The following is a 22,853-nucleotide window of genomic DNA, read 5'->3' as shown; positions in this document are numbered from 1 at the left end:
CTATTAATATGGTGCTAATAGAGAGTGAGCACTTAAGGATAGATAACAGAAAAAAGAAGAAGGTTCCCCTAAGTGGACTTTCCCGGCACTTGCACAAAGGTAGAATATATATGAGAGTACAAACTAATATAAAGTATAAAAGGATATTTTTATTTAATGAAGAAATACATTTGCTAAAAACATTGTGGATATCCTAGGTAGCAAAAACATATTACATAGTTAACATAGTTTACATAAAAACAGTAAGCAATGATAAGGTATACAGAGAAACTCTTTTCAAGCTCGACGCGTTTCGGGGTGCTTAATATTTTTTCAATCCTTCTTCAGGGGCATGATTGAAAAGAGGGGTTCATCTAGATTGAAAAAAGTAGTATGATTGCCCTCTTTGGGGGTGGTAATTATGTAAAAAAAACAATTCCTAACTTGTTAGGAGCATGTATTAATGTAATTCTATCTTTCCACTCAGTTCCCCTTTCCCTGCCCTTCTCGGGGTGTGTGTGGCCCGAGCGATTGCCTGGCACGGAAAGCCGCCCAGGAGTCATACCAGGGCGGCGTTATAGGAGGTACCAGAGCGTCCTTCCATCCACGCCCACTGTCTCCATATTGCCACTCCGGCAGACATGCTCAGTCCGCCGGAGAGGCACTTCCGTGTTGGTGGGACGGGTGTGCGCGACGTCGCCCCAATGTCATTGCGCTCGCGCATGCACGGTAGGGGCGGCGCCGCGCATCCTCGCCTCGGGGGGTTTTTATGAGGCTTCCCAGCTGACGGGCTCCGTAACACAGCTGAGCGCCATAATGGCGCCAGCTGATTGGAGCCCGTCTACCATTTAAACCGGCCCCACTCATTCCCAGATAAGGCGCTTCATATGCCGGATGCTGGGATGCGTGGCTAGCCGAATTTACAAACTACTAACTCCAGGTATTCATTTATTACTTTTAAACCTTTAGATTCGGGGATATGGCTATACTCTCCCTTTGTCCTTTCTATTTTTACATCTAAGAGATTTATATTATTTTTTTTTTTTTTTTACTTATGGCACCTTAACTTTTTGTTTTTAGAGTTGCCTTTCTCGACCCCAATATATCGCTTTGGCCTATGCGCATCCGGGTCGGGCAGGGTAGGTGAATCTGTATACCTCCTTGTGGAGACATGTTGCTCATCTACACCTAGCATTAACCACCCAAGAACAGTACCCATACCCACAACAATACAGCTGCTCACCACCCCTTCTAACACATCCTGCCTTTTCATGTGGTCTTTTAAAACCTCTTTCAGAGTAACCAATGAAACTCTTTCAGGTAGGTGATCAATTGATCATTTAACCTTCAAATGGCTATCCATTGGTAGTTTTTTATAACATCTGATTTATGTACTACTTTTTTCAATCTAGATGAACCCCTCTTTTCAATCATTCCCCTGAAGAAGGACTGAAAAAATATTAAGCACCCTGAAATGCGTCGGGCTTGAAAAGAGTTTCTCTGTATACCTTATCATTGCTTACTGTTTTTATGTAAACTATGTTAACTATGTAATATGTTTTTGCTACCTAGGATATCCACAATGTTTTTAGCAAATGTATTTCTTCATTAAATAAAAATATCCTTTTATACTTTATATTAGTTTGTACTCTCATATATATTCTACCCTTGTGCAAGTGCCGGGAAAGTCCACTTAGGGGAACCTTCTTCTTTTTTCTTTTATTGATTTATTGGATGTGGCACAGCTTCACCCTCTTTCCTAGGAGAGTTGGTCGCTCTTCTGCTATGACTTAAGGATAGATGGGATGCTGCACTGCCATTGTTTACCCTCCACAGAGGGGCGTTTATGAGTCTGCTGGTTCCCGTGGTGATGGTGCTGCGGGAGCCCGCCTCCCATGCTATTTAAATGTAGAGTTGTGTTGCGTGGCCACGCCCTCTGAAGATGGAATTACGAAACGCGTCAGTGCGTGACCACGCGACCTACCAGCTGGAGACAGGCAGCATCACCCCGGGACTCATTGCGGTGGGTGGGCCGCATGGAGCTCTGACCAGCGGTGAGCCGATGCTGACTATGTCAGGCTGCTTTTAATTCTCGATAGTGGCCACTAAAAGGGGTGTTTCTTGTGTGTTTGTAATAAACAATTTTACACTATGGAGAGTCTCCCCTTCTATTTTTCCACATGTGTTTACTGTGACATTTCTATATCCTAACCGAAGAGGACTGAGGGATTCTGGTGGTGGATGAGCCGTTTTGAAGGAGAAAGGAGATGACAGGCTTGTCTTTTTTCTTACCTCTGGTAAGCTCACATCCATAGGGGATATTCACGCGGTGATGTGGTGATGGTTTAGTTACCCATGGATATGTGCACTCCAGAAGAAATACAATCCCTTATTGTGACTATGGTCTGCTGTATGTAATGAACTATTTACACGAGAACTTTGAGTTTATGCAGTAGATATAAGTGGTGCTCACATATTACCGCTGGTAGATTATATACTATCGCTGGTATTGTAAGAATGATCAGTTTGGGACTATTGGCTCTCATTCTACTGCATTGGACTTTCTGTTTTATGATTATTAATTTTATGTTTATATTCACTTTCATCTACTTGAGTGTTCAGTGTTATTATATTTACTAGCCTTAGACCATTTGAGAACCTTATTAGCGCTGTTAATACTATCTTTCCATAAGAGAGTATATTTGGAATAATTATTTACAGACGCTAGCATTGACCACACTCCCATAATTTGTGCTAAATAATAAATACATTTTAAAAATGCAGCGCTGTGTGAATGCATCCTCAATATCATATGTATCATGACCAATACAATGGTAAATAACTTAAAGTGCTAATGTGCCACAAATAAAGTAATATAAATGAGCGATTGAAAAGTCATATACATACAATCAACAATTAAACTGATATCTGAATAACAGTATTGCACATTGCTCCAAGCTAATTAACAGTGAAAATTATTTATGAAAAAAGTCCTATGAAAAACAAATCCACAGTGAAAGTGGCTGATATTGAAGTCCTATGATTTCCAATAATGTGACTTTGTGGTAGTGCTCCAAACAATCATACAATGACTTCAAACACGTGATCCCTCCCCTTCATGTTATTGTGCTCACCTCAGGGTATGTGACCGCACAAATAAGTTTGGTAAAGCAGCTGAACCACCTCTGGGCTCTAAGTGCAATGGTCTCTTTGGTGTCTCTTTGGGAAGTGAGAGTACCCTGACGGTTTTTTACCTTTAATAAATCTGTGTCCAAAGGATAATACACTATCCAGCCTCTTTTTTAATTTGAATCAAGGAAAGCATCATTGGATATACCTGGGGATCCCACAGAGACCAATATACTTAGAGCCCAGAGGGGGTTCAGCTGTTTTTTCAGACCAAACTTAGTTGTGCGGTCACATACCCTGAGGTGAGCACAATCACACGGGGGGCACGTGTTTGAAGTCACTGTACGATTATTTGGAGCACTACGACAAAATCACATTATTGGACATCATAGGACTTCAATATCAACCACTTTCATTGTTGATGTGTTTTTCATAGGAATTTTTAAAATAAATTATTTTCACTGTTATTTTGCTTGGAGCAATACTTTCCCCTATAATTCCATTGTAAGAAACTTGGTCTTAAATGCTATATTGATTCCAAAAGTACAGATAAATCAATGTTTTGTCTGAACAAAACACAGTAAAATGCAGTAATTCTTTCTTTATTTTTTTCAGGTACCTTGCAACAGGACAGGTCCCTGTAAAGTCTTCATTTTGAGTTTATGGTGGGCAAATTTACTTGAAAGCTATATTGTCCAAGAAACCTGTTCAGTCATTTGGGAAGTGCTGAAGGATGTGCTGTCAAGAAACTGACAGCGGAAGAATGGTCCAAGATTGCTGCTGTGTTACATGAGTGTCATAGTTTCCCCAAATGTGTGGGAACGATAGATGGGAAACATACAGTATACATGTAATTAAGCTAGTAGCTAGTGGCTCTTTCTCTTTTTCATGCTGTTTGTCGTGGCAGCAAAACAGTCCAACAACAGCAGTTTGGACTCACTCAGTACTCAGTATATGTGCACACTCATCTTTTGGACAGCTGCTTCAAGAAAATAGAATGACCCTACCAAACAACAGTCCGTTCCCAGGAACAAGTGGTCCTGCTTTGCTGTATGTCTTTGTCAGGGATGAAGCATTCACTCTAGATGAGCACTTTCTAGGTCCCTTTTCCAGCTGCTCATTTACCACTGAAAGAATGGCATTTAATTATTGCCTCACTAGGGCCAGGAGAGTGGTCAAGTGTGCATTGGGCGTTCTTGCAAACAAATGACGTTTGTTGCACACCTCCCATCCACCTAAACATGCAGCATGCTATAAAGGCTGTTAAAGCCTTGCATAACTTTATTAGGGAATGTGATGGTTTTCAGTTTGAGGACATACTTGGTTATAACATGACAAGAGCAGAATTAACAGCAACTCAGAGCAGCAGGAGGGGTGCCACTATCCATGATGCATTCACTGCTTACTTCATGTCTCCAACAGGTCAGCTGTCATGGCACGTTGATGCTATCAAATATTTTTTTCAAAATTAAAGAGATATTCTATGCAATGTCATTGAATATATGTCTGATACTTTGGTTAATAATTTTGGATTATAAATAAAGAATGCTCTGTTAAAATAATTTATGAGAATTTTCTTACAATTTTCTTCCTACATCCCACTTTTCCTAGTTACCAATTTCTGATACAGCCCACAAATAATTCTAGCATTCTGCAGTAGCCCTACACATCAACAGGTCGATAACTGGAACCTATCCCACTTCCTGTTCCATTAACATTCGGCCCATCAGTTTAATGGTTACCTATGATAGCAACTAGGGGTCCACATTTTACCACGTTGCCCCTGCAGTCATAAAGAACATTTTTCCTTTAAGTGTACCTTCCATAAGTGGAAATCTATGCAAGTCTTCCCAGGAGGAATTTAATTAGGGCCAAATAATTTATGCAAAAGGCCATATCCAGCCCCTGGGCCGAATACTGGAGACCAAAAATGTTTTTTGTTTTTTTAATACAGATATTACCAATACATACAGTAAAAGAGCATACATTTGAGCTTGCAAAGTTTACACTGGCATAGGTACAACAACTTACATTTCTTCTACTGTTTTTTCGAATAAGAATCCCATTGTGGAAACATTTCTTAAGCAATCTCCAGCCATCCATCATTCTTCTTGCTCTTGTCTTTATACTAAGGGTGCGCAGGACTACAGTATCTCACAAAAGTGAGTACATCCCTCACATTTTTGTAAATATTTGATTATATCTTTTCATGTGACAACACTGAAAAAATTACTCTTTGCTACAATGTCAAGTAGTGAGTGTACAGCTTGTATAACAGTGTAAATTTACTGTCCGCTCAAAAGAACTCAGCACACAGCCATTAATGTCTAAACCGCTGGCAACAAAAGTGAGTACACCCCTAAGTGAAAATGTCCAAATTGAGCCCAAAGTGTCAATATTTTGTATATCCTTATTATCATTATTTTTCAGCACTGTCTTACCCCCTTGGGTATGGAGTTCACCAGAGCTTCACAGGTTGCCGCTGGAGTCCTCTTCCACTCCTCCATGATGACATCACAGAGCTGGTGGATGTTAGAGATCTTGCGCTCCTCTACCTTCCGTTTGAGGATGCCCCACAGATGCTCAATAGGGTTTAGGTCTGGAGACATTCTTGGCCAGCTTATTTGGCAAGGCAGTGGTCGTCTTGGAGGTGTGTTTGGTGCCGTTATCATGTTGGAATACTGCCCTGTGGCCCAGTCTCTGAAGGGAGGGGATCATGCTCTGCTTCAGTATGTCACAGTACATGTTGGCATTCATGTTTCCCTCAATGAACTGTAGCTCCTCAGTGCTGGTAGCACTCATGCAGCCCCAGACCAGGACACTCCCACCACCATGCTTGACTGTAGGCAAGATACACTTGTCTTTGTACTCCTCACCTGGTTGGCACCACACACGCTTGACACCATCTGAACCAAATAAGTTTATCTTGGTCTCATCAGATGACAGAACATGGTTCCAGTAATCCATGTCCTTTGTCTGCTTGTCTAGAGCAAACTGTTTGCGGGCTTTCTTGTGCATTATATTTAGAAGAGGCTTTCTTCTGGGACGACAGCCACGCAGACCAATTTGATGCAGTGTTCGACGTATGGTCTGAGCACTGACAGGCTGACCCCCCACCCCTTCAACCTCTGCAGTAATGCCGGCAGCACTCATACATCTATTAACCAAAGACAACCTCTGCATATGACGCTGAGCATGTGCACTCAGCTTCTTTGGCCGACTATGGCAAGGCCTGTTCTGAGTGGAACCTGTCCTGTTAAACCACTGTATGGTCTTGGCCATCGTGCTGCAGCTCAGTTTTAAGGTCTTGGCAAACTTCCTATAGCCTAGGCCATCTTTATGTAGAGCAACAATTCTTTTTTCAGATCCTCAGAGAGTTCTTTTCCATGAGATGCCATGTTGAACTTCCAGTGACCAGTAAGTGAGAGTGAGAGCGATAACAACAAATTTAACATACCTGCTCCCCATTCACACCTGAGACCTTGTAACACGAACGAGTCACATGACATTGGGGAGGGAAAATGGCTAATTGGGCCCAATTTGGACATTTTCACTTATGGGTGTACTCACTTTTGTTGCCAGCAGTTTGGACATTAATGGCTGTGTGTTGGGTTATTTTGAGGGGATAGCAAATTTACACTGTTATACAAGCTGTGCACTCACTACTTTACATTGTAGCGAAGTGTCATTTCTTCAGTGTTGTCACATGAAAAAATATAATAAAATATTTACAAAAATGTGAGGGGTGTACTCACTTTTGTGAGATACTGTATATAAATAAGTTCTGGCCCTCACATAAATAAGTTCTGGCCCTCACAAAAGCAATGAGCACCTCTGTCTTTACCATGTTGCCCCCCTTCCTGGTTTTCTGGGCACCCTAGGGAGTTAGTTGTTAGTGGAAAGTGTTTGTTGTTATGTATGTCAAAAAAGCAAAATGCATGAAAAATGGAAGACGCAATCTGCTGCCTGTAAAAAAGTCCCTGACCCTTTGCAAAAACTGCATAGGCTCAAAACACACATGTGAACGAGAGCCAGAGGAAATCGTGTTAAATTGACTGTTGTGCATTTTTGCTAACCTGGAAATGCTCTGAAATCCAAATTCAGTCCATTGCCTTTTGTGTCTAACAGAATTATCCTTCGTAGTTCAAAGGTTTTCTTTTCTGGGTATTTTAAAATTCAATTTAAGGACCAAAACATTCATGTCTTCCACAGAATTGTCTGGAGGTAACAACTGATGTTCCACAGGGGTGCAGTAATCCTCCTCCTTATGATGTAAATAATAAGTCATAAAGCAGAGGTATGACAACACCATTATACTGAGTCCGGCATAGCTGCAGTAATCTAATGGAAAGTAATATGAAGAAACAGTGATTACATACAGAAAATGCAAACAATATTCTGCTGTAGACAATGATTTTGGAAGCTTCTGTGAGCCACAACACAACTTATAGAAATTTAATTTTTTGTTCCAGGGAAAACTAAAAACACACCTTTAATCATTTACCGTAAAATGACAAACATATTGTGTCTGTTTTTCATTTAATAATTGTGGCATAACTATATCCATCAAACAGTTTACAGTTTTGCCCAGAGCAAACATAACAGGCTACTCTATATGTCATCTAGATATGGTATTATTCTACTTCAAAATGTATTTATCAAATCTGGTTGTGCAAAGAATTTATTTTTCATTTATGGGTGTTATTTCCCAGATACATATCACTGTTTACAACTGAAATACTATAGATTCATACAAGAATGCTCACTTTATTCAGAAATATAACAAATCTGTAATGACAGGACATTACATATGGAGACAGATCTTAAAATCTGTCTATTTTCACAGCTTGCCAAAATAGTTGACCATTATTGTTATTCTTTTCCATTCTTTTATAAGACTCCTAAAGAGTTTTTATTGTTTATTTTAAAAAAAGGAGTACATACTACATAGAGAACACAAGAGGGAAGAAAATTAGATTTTAATGTATTTTCATGAATGGAGCTGAAACATTGCACAACTGTTTTTCAGGAGTCTAGTGGTGATTGCATGGTGGGTTTTCAAGCAGATTGATGGTTAGAAGCATAGGTAGCCAAATCTGAGCATTACCTCCTACTGAAGTAATACCCTATCCAACTGCACAGAATTCCCTCAGAACCTGACATGCTCTAAAAAAAAAAGATACTTACTCCGTATCTGCTAAAATGTAAAAAAACATTTAAACATAAATGTGTTACTTACTTTCATTTTAAAGTGTCAGTAAACTCTGGTTTAACCACTTGCCGATCGCGGCACGCCAATGTATGTCGGCAGAATGGCAAATGGGCGTACCCGTACGTCCCTCCCTCAGAGCAGGCCAGCGAGCGTGCACACGCCGCCAGCACCACGCGACACAGGATCGTGCCCGTGGGTTCTGCAGACTCGATGTCTGCCGATGGCCTGCGATCGTGGCGAGGAGAGGCAGAATGGGGAAATGCCTATGTAAACAAGGCATTTCCCTGTTCTGCAAAATATAAAGTGCAGCGCTAAATTATAAAGTAAAATGACACCATACATGAAAAGCACGTTGTCAAGCATCTGATCCACACTTCACACTTCATATTTCACATGGGATCCCTTCCATCAAATTTCAGTCACTAATGAACTTTATATATTTGCACTGTTTTTGCCATCACATTTGGCACTTTTTATTGATATTGCACTTTACAGTTTAACGCATGTTTATGCATTGTCATATATGACAATTTGTTTGCGTTTGTATTATTGCACATTAGTCACAATGGTTATTGCACTTTTGCACTTTATAGCTATCACATGCTATTCATGCATGGTTTCATTTTAGCGCTGCGCTTTATATTTTGCATTCTAGTTTGGTGCCCAATATCTGGGTTATAGTGTTCAGCTGCTGTTCATATTCATGAACATATATATGGAAGACTTACCTTAGAACGAAGCCCTCCAGCGGTGCACCGTCACTGCTGACAGGGCTTCCATCTTCACCCAGTCTTCCTTCAGGGTTCACGGGCTTAGGCTGTTTGACTGGCTGAGCCGTGATGACGTCACTCCTGTGCATACACAAGGGAGTCATGGCTGCAGCATGGCTCTCTCAATGGATGGCACGCCGTCCATTGAGAGCGCTGTTTACATGTGCTGGTGATGTCACCCGCTACTACTATTGTAAATACCTCCTAAACTGTGCATGTTTAGTAGATATTTACTTATTTTAGGCTTACCTGTAGGTACAAGTAAACTATGGGGCTTTACTACCAACTTAAAGGGGTTGTAAAGATAAAAATTTTTTCACCTTAATGCATTCTATGCATTAAGGTGAAAAAACTTTTGACAGTACCGCCGCCCCCAGCCCCCCCGTTTTACTTACCTGACGCCTCGAATCTTCGCTGCTCGTCCTCATTGCAGCTCTGGTCGCTGATTGGCTGCAGTGGATGGATTGAAAGCAGCGCAGCCATTGGCTCGCGCTGCTGTCAATCACATCCGATGACGCGGCGCGCCGGGGGGCGGGGCCGAGTGATACAGCAAGCGGCTATAGCCGCCGGCTGTATCACGGGAGCGCGCCCGCAAGCACTCACCACCATGCGAGGGAGCTCGCATTAAGGTGGTAAATGCTTGCGGGGAGGAGCTGAAACAGCCGCCGAGGGACCCCAGAAGACCAGGTTCGGGGCCACTCTGTGCAGAACGAGCTGCACAGTGAAGGTAAGTATGATATGTTTGTTATCTAAAAAAAAAAAAAATTACCTTTACAACCCCTTTAAGGATGCCGGTGGGTGCCGACTCTTTAACAACCAGCTATTCACTGGTTGTTAAGGATGCTGGTGGGTGGCGACGTTAAATTACCAAAGTTTTCACTACTAAAATACTGAATCATATCAATAAATAGCACATGTGGTATTTTAGTAGCTTTTTTGTGAATTGCAAAGAAGTATGAAAAACGCTATAAGCAATAGTACCGCTGATCTTAAAGCAGTAGATAATGTTCTGTGAGTTGAGCCCACTGAAACTTTACCTTACATGGGATGATGACTTTCTCCAATCACAACTCTGTGCTCATAGTCTTACTCCACACTATAAAAGGTTCCTTCCCACAGGAAGCTTTTGCAGTGTGTTGTTGAAGTGGAGATAAATAGAGCAGGGCTCAGTTTGCTACTAGCGAGGTAATGTGTTTACTTATTGTGACTCTGAGTGCAGAGTGTTAGTGTAGTGTTAGTATAGTATCAGCATAGTGTGTCAGTTTAGTGTGAGCATAGTGTGAGTGAAGTGTGTCAGTATAGTGTGTCAGCATAGTGTTGTCTGTCATTATAGTGTGTCAGCATAGTGTGTGTATAGTGTGAATAGTGTGAGTATAGTATAGTGTGTCAGTAGAGTGTAGTGTCAGTGTAGTGTGTTAGTGTGGTGCAGTGTTTAACACAGCATAACATTTAGTGCTATATACAGTGCTGTATGCAATGCTGTATATTCTTTTTTTTTTTTTTTTTTGGTGCTGCGTGTTTTTTTTTATTAGCTTTTTTTTTTCTCTCTTTTTTTTTAATTGTCACTCGCAGTTTTTCTGTCTGCGACACTGGTGTTCCCTCTTTTTTATTTTTGTTATAGTTTTTGCATTGCTGTCAGCGTCAGCCCTCAATTTAAAATGCTCCAAACACCACTTTTCATTCAATAAAGTGCATCCAATCACAAATTCCCAGTTTCTAATTTATTTGGGTAATAAGCTTCCCCTTCCCATCGTGTCTGGGAGGCCAACAAGGAGAGGACGAAGTTCCCATACCACTATGAGGGAGACAGCAGTGTCTTGCTTCTTGCTTCGCCACAGGGGCGTTGCTAGGTCTGAAAAAGATCTGGGGCTATAGCCCATAGCAGCGGTCACCAACCGGGGGGGGGGGGGGGGGGGTGCACGCTGGTGGTAAGCAATTTTTTGCGGGCAAAAGAAGGCTGGTGTTGGCGTTTCAATCTTTATGGCACCATGGTTGATATGGTGTCAGGGTGATCAAAGCGCATTGTTTCTATTGTTATATTGTAATATATAATGAAGTGGTTCAACTCACCATAATGCAGAATCAGTGGGAGCCCTGGGCGTGTCACTTGCCACATCATCTGCCACCATTTGCAGATTGTCACTTGCCACCCATTGCAGATTGTCACTTGCCACCATTTGCAGATTGTCACTTGCCACGTCACCTGCCACCATTAGCAGATTGTCACTTGCCACATCACCTGCCACCATTAGCAGATTGTCACTTGCCATGTCACCTGCCACCATTAGCAGATTGTCACTTGCCACCATTAGCAGATTGTCACTTGCTATGCCAGCCAGTGCCACTAAATGTGCATTCTCGCTGCATTGGTGGCAGGCTGGCAGCACTGGCCCATTTAGTGAGGGCAGGAGAGCGGAGATGCAGGGCGGGCAGTGAGAGATGATGTAATCTCTCTGCTCCCCACCACACCTCCGACATTGAAGAGGCCCATCTAGTGAGGGCAGAAGAGCGCTGATGTGTGGCAGGCAGTGAGAGATGATATCATCTCTCTGCTCCCCGCCGCACATCGCTCCCACATTGAAGTCCCAGCTGTGAAAGCGGAAGATTGGTGACGGGTGGGCGGAGAGAGATGATGTCATCTCTGCTTGTCCGCCTGCTCGTCTCCAGGGCTGGACTGAGACAAAAATTTGGCCCTGGACTTCATCCAGACCGGCCAACTTTGACAGGTCTCACCCATGCCGGATCTTCTGGTCCCCCTTGCTCCTGTGGTCCCCCTGTGCTTCTCTGGTCCCCCGCGTGCTGCTCTGGTCCCCAGCACTGCGCTGGTCCCCCTGTGCTCCTCTGGTCCACCACGTGCTGTGCTGGTCCCCCTGTGCTCCTCTGGTCCCCCGCGTGCTGTGCTGGTCCCCCTGTGCTCCTCTGGTCCCCCGCGTGCTGCGCTGGTCCCCCGCGTGCTGCGCTGGTCCCCCTGTGCTCCTCTGTTCCCCCGCATGCTGCGCTGGTCCCCCTGTGCTCCTCTGGTCCCCCTGTGCTCCTCTGGTCCCCTGTGTGCTGCGTTGGTCCCCCTGTGCTCCTCTGGTCCCCCGCGTGCTGCGTTGGTCTCCCTGTGCTCCTCTGGTCCCCCGCGTGCTGCGTTGGTCCCCCTGTGCTCCTCTGGTCCCCCGCATGCTGCGCTGGTCCCCCTGTGCTCCTCTGGTCCCCCTGTGCTCCTCTGGTCCCCCGCGTGCTGCGCTGGTCCCCCGCGTGCTGCGCTGGTCCCCCGTGTGCTGCGCTGGTCCGCCTGTGCTCCTCTGGTCCGCCTGTGCTCCTCTGGTCTCCTGCGTGCTGCGCTGGTCCGCCTGTGCTCCTCTGGTCCGCCTGTGCTCCTCTGGTCCGCCTGTGCTCCTCTGGTCCGCCTGTGCTGCGCTGGTCCCCCGCGTGCTGCGCTGGTCCCCCGCGTGCTGCGCTGGTCCGCCTGTGCTCCTCTGGTCCGCCTGTGCTCCTCTGGTCCGTCTGTGCTCCTCTGGTCCCCCGCATGCTGCGCTGGTCCGCCTATGCTCCTCTGGTCCGCCTATGCTCCTCTGGTTCGCCTGTGCTCCTCTGGTCCGCCTATGCTCCTCTGGTCCGCCTATGCTCCTCTGGTTCGCCTATGCTCCTCTGGTTCGCCTGTGCTCCTCTGGTCCGCCTATGCTCCTCTGGTCCGCCGCGTGCTGTGTGCTGCGCTGGTCCCCTGCATGCTCTGCTGATCCCCCGAATGCTGTTTTGGTCCCACATGTGCTCTGCTGGTCCCCCCCCCCTGCTCTGGTCCCCGTGCTCCTCTATTCCCCCCCCCCATGCTGCTCTATCCCCCCTCCCAGCGCTCACCTCCTCTCCCTGCTTAGATAGGCATACAGACATGACCCTAGGAGTGGACACTGATAAGCTTATTGTACGATCCAGAAGTCATGCAGCCGCACACAGCTGTGACATGAACTTCCTCGGCACTTGTTCTCTTGTTCTTTCCTTCCCCCGCTCTCATCTAGATTCTCCGTGACAGCAGACAGGATGAAGAGCGGGGGAAGGAAAGAACAGGTGAACGAGTGCCGAGGAAGTTTATGTCACAGCTGTGTGCTGCTGCATGACTTCTGGATCGTATGATGAGCTTATCAGTGTCCACTCCTAGGATCATGTTTGTATGCAGCCGCGCTGCATAAGCAGGGAGAAGAGGTGAGCGCTGCGGGGGGGGGGGTGGCGGTCCGATGGCTCAGTGCCTGTACATGCCTGATCGTCCCTCCTCCACCTCCAATGCCGCCCGCCACAGCAGCGACCCGCCGGCTCTTCTCTCCTCCACAGTCCACACCCGCTGAGACTCGGGGCTATGAGCTCCACATTCGGGGCTCCAGCCTCGATAGCCCCCCCCTGGTGACGCCTATGCTTCGCCACTTGCTTCTTGAGGATGCACAGACATTACTTGATTCTGATGTTGGTTCTGAGGTATAGGAAGAGAGTAACATAAGCCTGCAGAGAGGGGAGAACACTGATAAACAACAAATCGGCAGTCATCTTCCCCCAGCTGCAGCATATTGCCAAGTTGGCTCCAGTGGTGATGATGACAAGGTCACTGATGCGACTTGGGTGCTGAATAGAGCAGAGGAGGTAAGTGAGGGGAGAAACAACCCCAACCAATGTCAGAATGTCCTCCAGAGGCAGTCATCATGGAAGAGCAGAGAGCAGTCACCCTATTCCACCAGATCTTGGAGCTGTTATCTCCCGGCCCACTTCCCACAGCTCAGTTGTGTGGGCCTTTTCTAGCACATGTGCAGTCGATCGCACTGTTGAAATTTGCAATCTCTGCCACAAGCAGATGAAGTGTGGTAAAAAAAACAGCCATTTAGGTGCAACATGCTTGACAAGGCATTTAACCTCCCAGCCCATTGGCAAAAGCACCTGAAAGCCACACACAAGGGACACAATTCTTCTCCTCCTCACTCCTCACTTTTCATGTCTACCCCGTTATATTTCATGACCTCTCTGCAGCCTCCACTGACAGGGATGATGTCACGTACCTGGTGATGGAGCCTGATATGCAGAGGACGGCCTCTCTTACAACTCTGACTTGGAGCCCCTGATAGAGCTGACAGGAAGCACCGAGATGCAGAGTCGCACGAGTGCCTGGCAGGATCACTGAACCTGGAGCTGGATCGGTGCACTCGGCTGGGCTGTAGAGGTGTCTGTGGGAATCCCAGAGCAGTGGTAGGCAGGTAGCTGGAGTGAGTAGACAACCGGTCCCCACAGGCAGAAGTGCAGGTGCAGCAGAAGGGATGGTGGCACCCTCGAGGCTGAAGAGAAGGCAGGTACAGGCAGGCCGGGTCATATACAAATGGGCACGTCAGGAACAGAGGCTGAAGCGGAATCAGATTACAGGCCGGGTCATCAGCAGACTGGCAGCGAAGTGGCAGAAGGAGCAGGCAGATGCAGAGTAGAGGACAAGCCGGGGTCGGATGCAGGCAGGAAACAGGAACGTCAGGAAGCAAGCCGGGTCACAACAGGAACGGAAGTCAGGTAGGTAATTGCAGGATACACAGGGAACGCTGTAGAGCAGACAGCACTGAGTCTGGAAACTGACTGAGTTTAAGTAGCCTGTTTGGGTGTCAAAAGCTGTCACAGGGTGTGTGTGCACCAATGGAATTCTGACAGGGGCAGAGGTAACAGGTCATCTTCTTTGGCAGCCATCTTGGGTGCTGGCATGCCCTTCCTGACAGGCAGAGGTAACAGGTCTTCTTCTTCGGCAGCCATCTTGGGTGCTGGCATGCCCTTCCTGACAGTAGAAGGTATAGCAAAGAGGGTCACAGGTCCTTGCAACACATCTGCCAGCAGCACACCACCAGCTGTAGAGTATAGCAGGCAAATTTCTCTGCCCCTGCTGCTGCATCAAAGAAAAAAATGCACTCCTTGCCACCCTTATACCCAGCGTCTAAATTCCAGCTTGTCCAAATTGCTGGCTTTACAACTCCTTCCTTTCCGGCTGGTGGATTCTGCCTCTTACGTGAATTTGCAGAATGTGCTGTACCACAATGACAGGTTCACAGTCGCTATTTCTTTTCACGAAAGGCCATTCCAGCTCTGTACCATCACATGGAAGGCAAAGTTTTGCCATCGTTGGGCAAGGCATTTAACAGCAAGGTCCACATTACTGAAGACACGTGGTCCAGCAAGCATGGTCAGGGACGATGTATTTTGTACACAGCACACTGGTAACTCTGCTTGCAAACTAGGAAGGATGCAGGAACAGGGCTTAGTGCTGGAGCTTGTTTTGCCACCAGGTCTCCATACAGCTGGTGGTGATGGTGCGAGATCTGTCAGCTCCACCTCCTCCTCCCCTCCTCTGCTGAATTGTCCTATAAACCACCAGTACCCCCTAAGTGTTTAAGGAGGTATTTAATGAGTCAGGCTAAAAGATGCAATGCAGTGTTTAGCTGGTCTGTCTAGGGGACAGGAGCCACACTGGAGCAGAGATTCTTTTAGCTCTGCAGCGGCAGGCCCAGAGGTGGTTCAGCCAGGAATTGTGGTGTGCAATAATGGCACTAACCTTCTGTCCACCTTTCGCTAGGGAAAGTTGACATGTCCTCAATTTGGTGGTGCAGCGTTTCTTAAACAGGTACCCATGGTTGTAAAATCTTCTAAGGCAGACCAGAAGAGTCTGTAGCCATTTCATACACAGCCAGTGTTTGGTTGGCTGAAATTCAGCAGGAATTCCACCTGCTCGTAACCTGTCTTATTTGTGACATGCCCACGAGGTGGAACTCAATTTTGGCAATGCTGTAGTGGCTGCACATGCAGTAGAGGGCCATCAACCCGTGCGAGTACGGCACAAGGACAGGTTAATGGCAGCTCTGCTTTTGTTTCCCCACGCCAATGGCTGCTGATAAAGGATGCACCATTTGAGGAGGCAACAAGGATGGTGAGCCGTGACAATGCATGCATCAGTAACACAATCCCTCTTGCGTTCCTGTTAGAGCACACTCTACGTGGCATTATGATCAGAACACTCTAGGCAGAGCAATGGGAAGAAGAGGAGGACTTCCTTTCCTCTCAAGGCCCGCTTTATGTAGACACCATTCTTGCGAGGCCACAGAATGCAGGAGAGGGAAGAGGAGGAATCTGGCAGTTTTCGAGGCATTGAAGCAGGGGAAGATATACGTCAAATCTTAAAGCGTTTGTTAAACCCAAAAAAACAAAAACAGATCCTGTTCCCTTAAAGCATGTTATGGCCCCCTGTAACAACTGTAATACCTGTCTGATCCTGCCTGGCTATACCCTCCCCCTGTATGCTGACTCCGACATATCAGGACAACTGAGCCCTGACACCGTGGTCAGCATACATACCTCCGTTAGCCGCAGCCTGCTATTTGTCTCCTGTGTCCTCTCCTCCATCCTCTCCCCCTTCCCCTCTCTGACGGTCTGCTCGTGTCAGCGCCCGCCCCCCCCCTCTCCTGCTGCTTTCATATTTAATAGCAAAAGCTTCCATCACCTGTATATTATAACAATAAGTTCCCCTGTGTCTGTGTTATATAATAAATATGCTTATCTGTACTGATAACACAGTGTCTTCTTGGGATCATGTGACTCCTCAGCTCTGTCTCTTCTCTGTCCTCTCCACCCCGAAAGACATCAGCAGCAGTGCTAGGCCCCGCCCGCTGGAACTGTGAGCCAGGCAGATGAGAGGAGAGAGGAGGCAACTGAGTGAAGGAAGACATTGTGTTATCAGTACAGATAGGCATATTTATTATATAATACAGACACAGGGGAACTTATTGTTCTAATACAGAGGGGATCGGAGCATTTTTATAGAAGTGGCTTTACAACCTTGGGAGTAGTATGTGCCTGGGAGGAGGCAGTTCCAGATACTGTAATCTTCGACCAGTAGACTCTGCTTCTCATGCCTCTGCAAACTTGCGGTGCATGGGCTCCCTTATTCTTTAAACCCTGCAAAAGAACCCAAGAACTTGTGGCATCAAGGAGAAGGATCAATAATGGTTGGCAAGTTTCAGAACTCATCCTGCCCTCGCAGAGGGAGCACAGGATAAAATATCTTGAGGACACCTTAAAGAGGAGTTTATGTAACGCTTTTCCAGACTCTGGTAGGTTACAGTCTCATGGAAAGGCTAGTTTTAGGGCTTCTGTTGGTCAAAGGAGAAGTGGTGGAAAAGGGGGCCATCTCAGTGATGCATTTCAAAAAGAATTTGTCTGCATCATATGGTGGAAGATTATCTAGGGGAAAAACAGACATGGAGTGCTTTCCAGTACACGATCCAATGGGGTGCCTTGCATCCAGCGTGCTTTCGGAATGAACATTCACTGCTGTGACAGATAAAAGAGCATGTCTGTCCACAGACAGTTGACCAGCTGACATTTGTCAAAATTAATCAGGCCTGGATTAGCAGCAGCTATCAAGCCCCTGATGCCAATCTCACTGATTAAATGTGATTGTGATCTCAAATCTCACACAAAGCTAAACTTTCTAGGCTGCCTAGCTTTGGGGGTGTTGAATATAATCTTGAAGTAATTTTTTGGTATAGGTTTAATGGGCACAATTAACACCAAAGGACCAATTTTTCTGCATCTGTTTGACAGGTGCATCAAATTTCATGTTTTTACTGCAAGGCCAGTTCTTGCTTTCATCGAGAGTACCTTTAGAAGGTTACGGAGTAAATATACCACCAACACCCAAAGACCAATTTTTCTGCAACTGTGTGACGGGGCATCACATTTACATTTTTTACAGCAAGGCCAATTCTTGCTTTTATCAAGAGTACCTCTAGAAGGTTATATAAAATAAAAAGTGCAGCGCTAAAATTATAAGTGAACGGAGATGATTAAATAAATCTCACAGATAATGAATACAAGTGATATGGGGCTCTAATGCTATAAATGCTCAGTGATTCTGTATAAAGAAATCAACAGGAAAACAAATAAACATTGAGTCCATGAGTGAAGTGATAAACGTGGTGAATCTGGATGGCCCTTACATGGACACTCGCCAAGTGTTCATAACTTCTTTAAGACATCCGAAAAGGGTGAATAAATAATGAAACAATATGTGAATATAGTCCACCACCGAAGAGGATGAAGGCTTACCAGATGGTTTGAACTCAAAAGGACATATGTCCTATGAGTCAAACAGGCTTGTATTGGCAAATGCCAAAATTGGAGACATCCAATCTGTAGACCTTTGACATGGAAGCCAGGTCCTCACACAGTCATTGGGGTAGTAGTCTCCATAGAGAGTATTTCATAAAAAAAATTGATGGTTTCTTACATAGGCTCATATATAAATCGAGGAAAGGAGAACAAAAAAGGGCCACATAGCGTAATTCGGTATAAAAATTAGAAATTTAATAAGGTTAAAAAAACTAAAATTTTTGAGGAGAGTAAACAGCGCTTAAGAACGGTGTATGGCGGCAGTGGAGCTCGTCCCGTGAAGGCATAATGTGCTGCGCTTCTATCCAACTCTTTGTTTACCGTGAAAGCCAAATCAATATAGAAAACAAATAAACCAAATCAAACTGACCATGCAATCGTAACACTATGTGAAGTGATAATAAATATATCAGTGCAGTCCTTAATGTATTATAAAGTCCAATTCCTTATTGTTGTGCTGACAATCACCGCTCCTCTGTGTGCTTCATTAAAGTGCTCAATATTATGCAGCTGGTGACAACACCCCACCCTGCCCTCAACAACAAGTAAACCGTATACAGCTCTTAAAGTTGTTCTTCTGCTGGCTATGTTGGGGCCCTTGAAGATGTTGGCATGTGTAGTGAAAATGTTCTTTTATGTATATAAATTTTTGTAATCCTGCACCCAGATGATAGGCTCAAGAGTATTAAAAGTCCTTAAAACACCAGGAAAAGATAGATTTCAAGTCAGCTTGGCAATTTAGGCCTGGACAAGCAAAAAAAACCCTCTGCTTTGTGGTCATTAAGTACAAATATGAAGAACATGGATGAAGCACAAGCTTCTCAAAAGCAGATAAATTCTCAGCAATCAGGATAAACTGTAGGTCAAAGACTCTCTCCCTACTCTCCCTCTGCAGTTCCTCAGCAGCGGACTGTGTGGTTGGAGGCACCCCTTTGTGTGCCAATGGTTCTTACTAGCATTTTCCAGCGGGCTGACAAGAGGTGGTTCAGGTTGTTGCAGTAGTCAACATTCAGCATCCCTGGTGCAGGCCCAAAACAGCGAGTAGACCTGAATCCCTATGTGATGCTGCACAGACAGGTTCCCTGGTGGTGGATGGATGGCTTTGGGTTATAGCCAGAAACAGCAGAGTGGTGCAGAAACCCTGACAGGCTCAGTCCAGCAACCTGCAGTAAGAACTAGCTGCTCTCTAGTGCAGCTCCTCCATTACTCTCAGCAGCAAAACCGCTGAAAGCTCTCCTCACTCTCAGTAACAGCTCCTCTCTGGTTGGTGGCCATCTCCAACTGCTCCGCTTTTTCCCAGGCATTTTAATTTATACCCCACCCCTTTTACTGGCCCCTTCTGCCTCTAGGTACTTTGGGTCTGGTAGTTCTCTTTCCAGCAATAGTAACAGCACCACTTATGGCCCAGACTACAAATCCCAGCATCCAGTGTTCTAAGTTCAGTAATAGAACATATCCACTATTGCCATCTTGTGGCAGAAAAGAAGATCTGCAGAATCTCAGGAATTTCAACCATAGTAAATTTAAGGCTTTGAATAATTCAATAACAGTGGTTCCAGTTACATGTGAAAGACAGCATTTGAAACCTGGTAGAGGTGTTAACCTTTCTTTTTACTATTTAAAAAAGAAAAAGAAACATTGGATGGTGTTTGGCTTTAAAGGCTTTTATGTAAAGTGCACTTATCCTGCCTGCATAGATCTCCTAATCAAAAGTATCCAAACCCTTTCCAGCCCCAGATGCATACCTATCTGGAGTGTGACAGTGACCATTCAAGGTTTACATTCAGAGAGCTCCCAGTCATCTTCAGGCTCAGGGGGGTTAGACAGGCAAGATAGGATAAAATGATAAAAATCAGACCTGCAGCTAAATTTTAAAGCAACACACTACAAAATGTATAGTACTTTAACAGGCTCACCTCCTCTTGGAACTTTTTTTTGCCATTTATTGAAATACATGTGGCTTGATTTGCTTTTGATTATGAAAGCCAAGAAATCACTAAACAAACAGTATTGGTAAAGCACATTTCTTCGCTTTATAAGTTTGTTTTTGTATGTCCATAGTAAGGCCACACTGCTGATTTATAATCTCACCACATAGTGAAGGTGTTCGGTAGTTTGGATAGTGGTATAAATGTAATTTATTAATGGTGTTTCCTAAATAGAAGTATAACAGCAGAAAAAAGGCCAAATAGTCCATCGCTTAATACTGATGCAGGAAAGAATAGACAGAAGTAACAACATGGGCATTCCTTCTATAAATAACCAGCCATGTGTACATGTGTAATATTTGTTTGTCTTTGTCATGCTTGGAATGCTCATAGGTCTGATGAAGTGACATGTGGACGAGCACTCAGTTTATGTGAATGGAAATAGAGCTAAATTTGTCTTGAGTCATTGAAAGGGAAATTGTAATAATTGTTTAGGGTTTGCTTATGTTTCTATTTTTATGCTTTCTAAAGGTGAATACACAATATACAAAGTTTGTTGTTCAATTTCCTTTAAATTTACCTTCAACTATGTAGTGCAAGGGCTTACCTAATTGCATACAAATTGAAAGTGTTTAGGTTTGACCTCATATTATATGGTTTAATAAAGCTAAAGGATAAGATCTAAGGAAAATGATATAGTGTGTAGCCAGCTTAAGAAAGAAAATGATCTTGGTATTCAGAGACCTGAATAAGATTTGAGGATGCTGCTGCCAGCAGCGAATCCTGAGGGTTTGAGGTTCACAGATCTGGAGAAATAATGTGGGAATTCACCATAGAAACTATAAAGCACTGCCTTGCCTTTAAACATATTTCAGCTAGCTAAGAAGGACCAATGAAAGGACTTTTGGATGAGCCAGCCCCCCCCCCCACCCCCCTCAACTATAAAAGTCAATGTCATAGCAGACATATTGACAATGTTCTTCAGCTGTGAGGTGATTTTAGCACTTGCGATAGACACAATTGAATACTGTCCATGATACTTTTTTTATTTGCACTAACATACAGTTTTTCAGGACAAACTTTCAGGGTATGTCCCCTTCTTCAAGGCCCCAGATTGGTGGCTGGGCAGAATGTGAGGCCTTTGGAGAGGACTGTTATTTCTGGTTTGGAAAGTGTATGATTTGACAAATTGATGATTACAAGTTCCTCTGTTATATACACATTTTTCAGTCAGGTCAGCATTTACACAAGGGATATTGTGGGATTCTGGATTGGATTCCAGGTCACTGTTAGCAGGAGGGATAGATGTTGTATTTATTTTATGTTGTTTAGGTTGTATCCAAATGGTCTGCTCTAGGTGTAGCTTCTGGAGTTGTGTTTGCTTCCTATTCATGGCATATTTTTTTCAGTTGTCTTTATAAGGTTTCCATTTCATTCTTAATTTGGTTAATGCTTGTAGGATCCAATGATGTTAGAGTTTCAAACACCAACTGCTTTTGTTTCCTGATTATTACCCTTTTACCAGTTTGTGAATGAGGTTGTTCCCTGATATTTTGCTGGTACATCTGCAAAGTCCTTCTGCGTAAGGAGAGTTCACTGTATTTCCACAAGGATTTTTAATCAGAGACCTTGTGGTATGAGATTCCTGTTTTTGCATATTGAGAGAAAGAAGATGTTCTTCTTGATCTTTGTTTCCTTTGTGATTAGGTTGGGTAACTGCTTCCTCATGTGGCTATATACAGTATCTTCCAGCTTGCTTGAGGTGATTTCAGCCCTATTAGTGCTCTTGCGACAAGCACAAATAAGTACTGTCCATGATACTATTTTTATTTGCACCAACATACAATTTTTCTGGACAAGCTTTCGGGGTATGTCTCCTTCTTCAAGGTCCCAGCAGAAAGGTTACAAAGACAAAACCATCAACACCAGCATAAACATGGCCTTGAAAACCCGAAGAGAAAATCTGCTTCAATACAAAGAGAGAAAAACAAAAAAATGTGTACCACTAGTTAAGACATACAATCCAGCATTAGAAGGGATAGGAAAGATAAACAAAGATTTACAACCCTTCATAGCAGAGGATAAAACTCTGAAAATAAATATTCCAACAACCCCCAATACTGTCATTCAGACAACCACCCAACCTCAGACATAAACTAATCAGCAGGAAACTTCAGTCTGATTATGAAGTCACAAATAATGGAAGCAAACCCTGTAATAAAAAATGCTGTAAACTGTGCAACCAAATCAATCCATCCAAAAGTCTCACACAAAAGGGACCTTCCATATCCCAGGATCATCCAGTAATGTGGTGTATCTCATCCAATGCAAAAGATCTTACATTGGTGAAACAGGACAGAAGTTACAAGCAAGGATGAATTTACACAGACACATCATCAAGAAACATAAAGAAGTGGGACATAGTTTCTCACAACCGGATCACACTATGGAAGGCCTCAATGTCTTAGTTCTTAAAGGGAATTAAAAAACTATTCAGGAAAGGGAAACTGTTTAGATATGGGTTTTCTTACTCATTATCCAACAGTTTTATGACCCCCTCTGTGACTGTCATGCCCCCCCCCCCCCCCTCAGTCTCCAGATTTTCCTCTGTCTCATCTCACAAACTATGCTAGTTTTATTACCATTGCCATGTACATTTGTTTGTGTTTGTTTGTT

The sequence above is a fragment of the Aquarana catesbeiana genome, linkage group LG04, assembly GCF_042186555.1.
Source record: "Aquarana catesbeiana isolate 2022-GZ linkage group LG04, ASM4218655v1, whole genome shotgun sequence".
Taxonomy (NCBI): Eukaryota; Metazoa; Chordata; class Amphibia; order Anura; family Ranidae; genus Aquarana; species Aquarana catesbeiana.
This window is presented reverse-complemented; position numbering follows the sequence as displayed.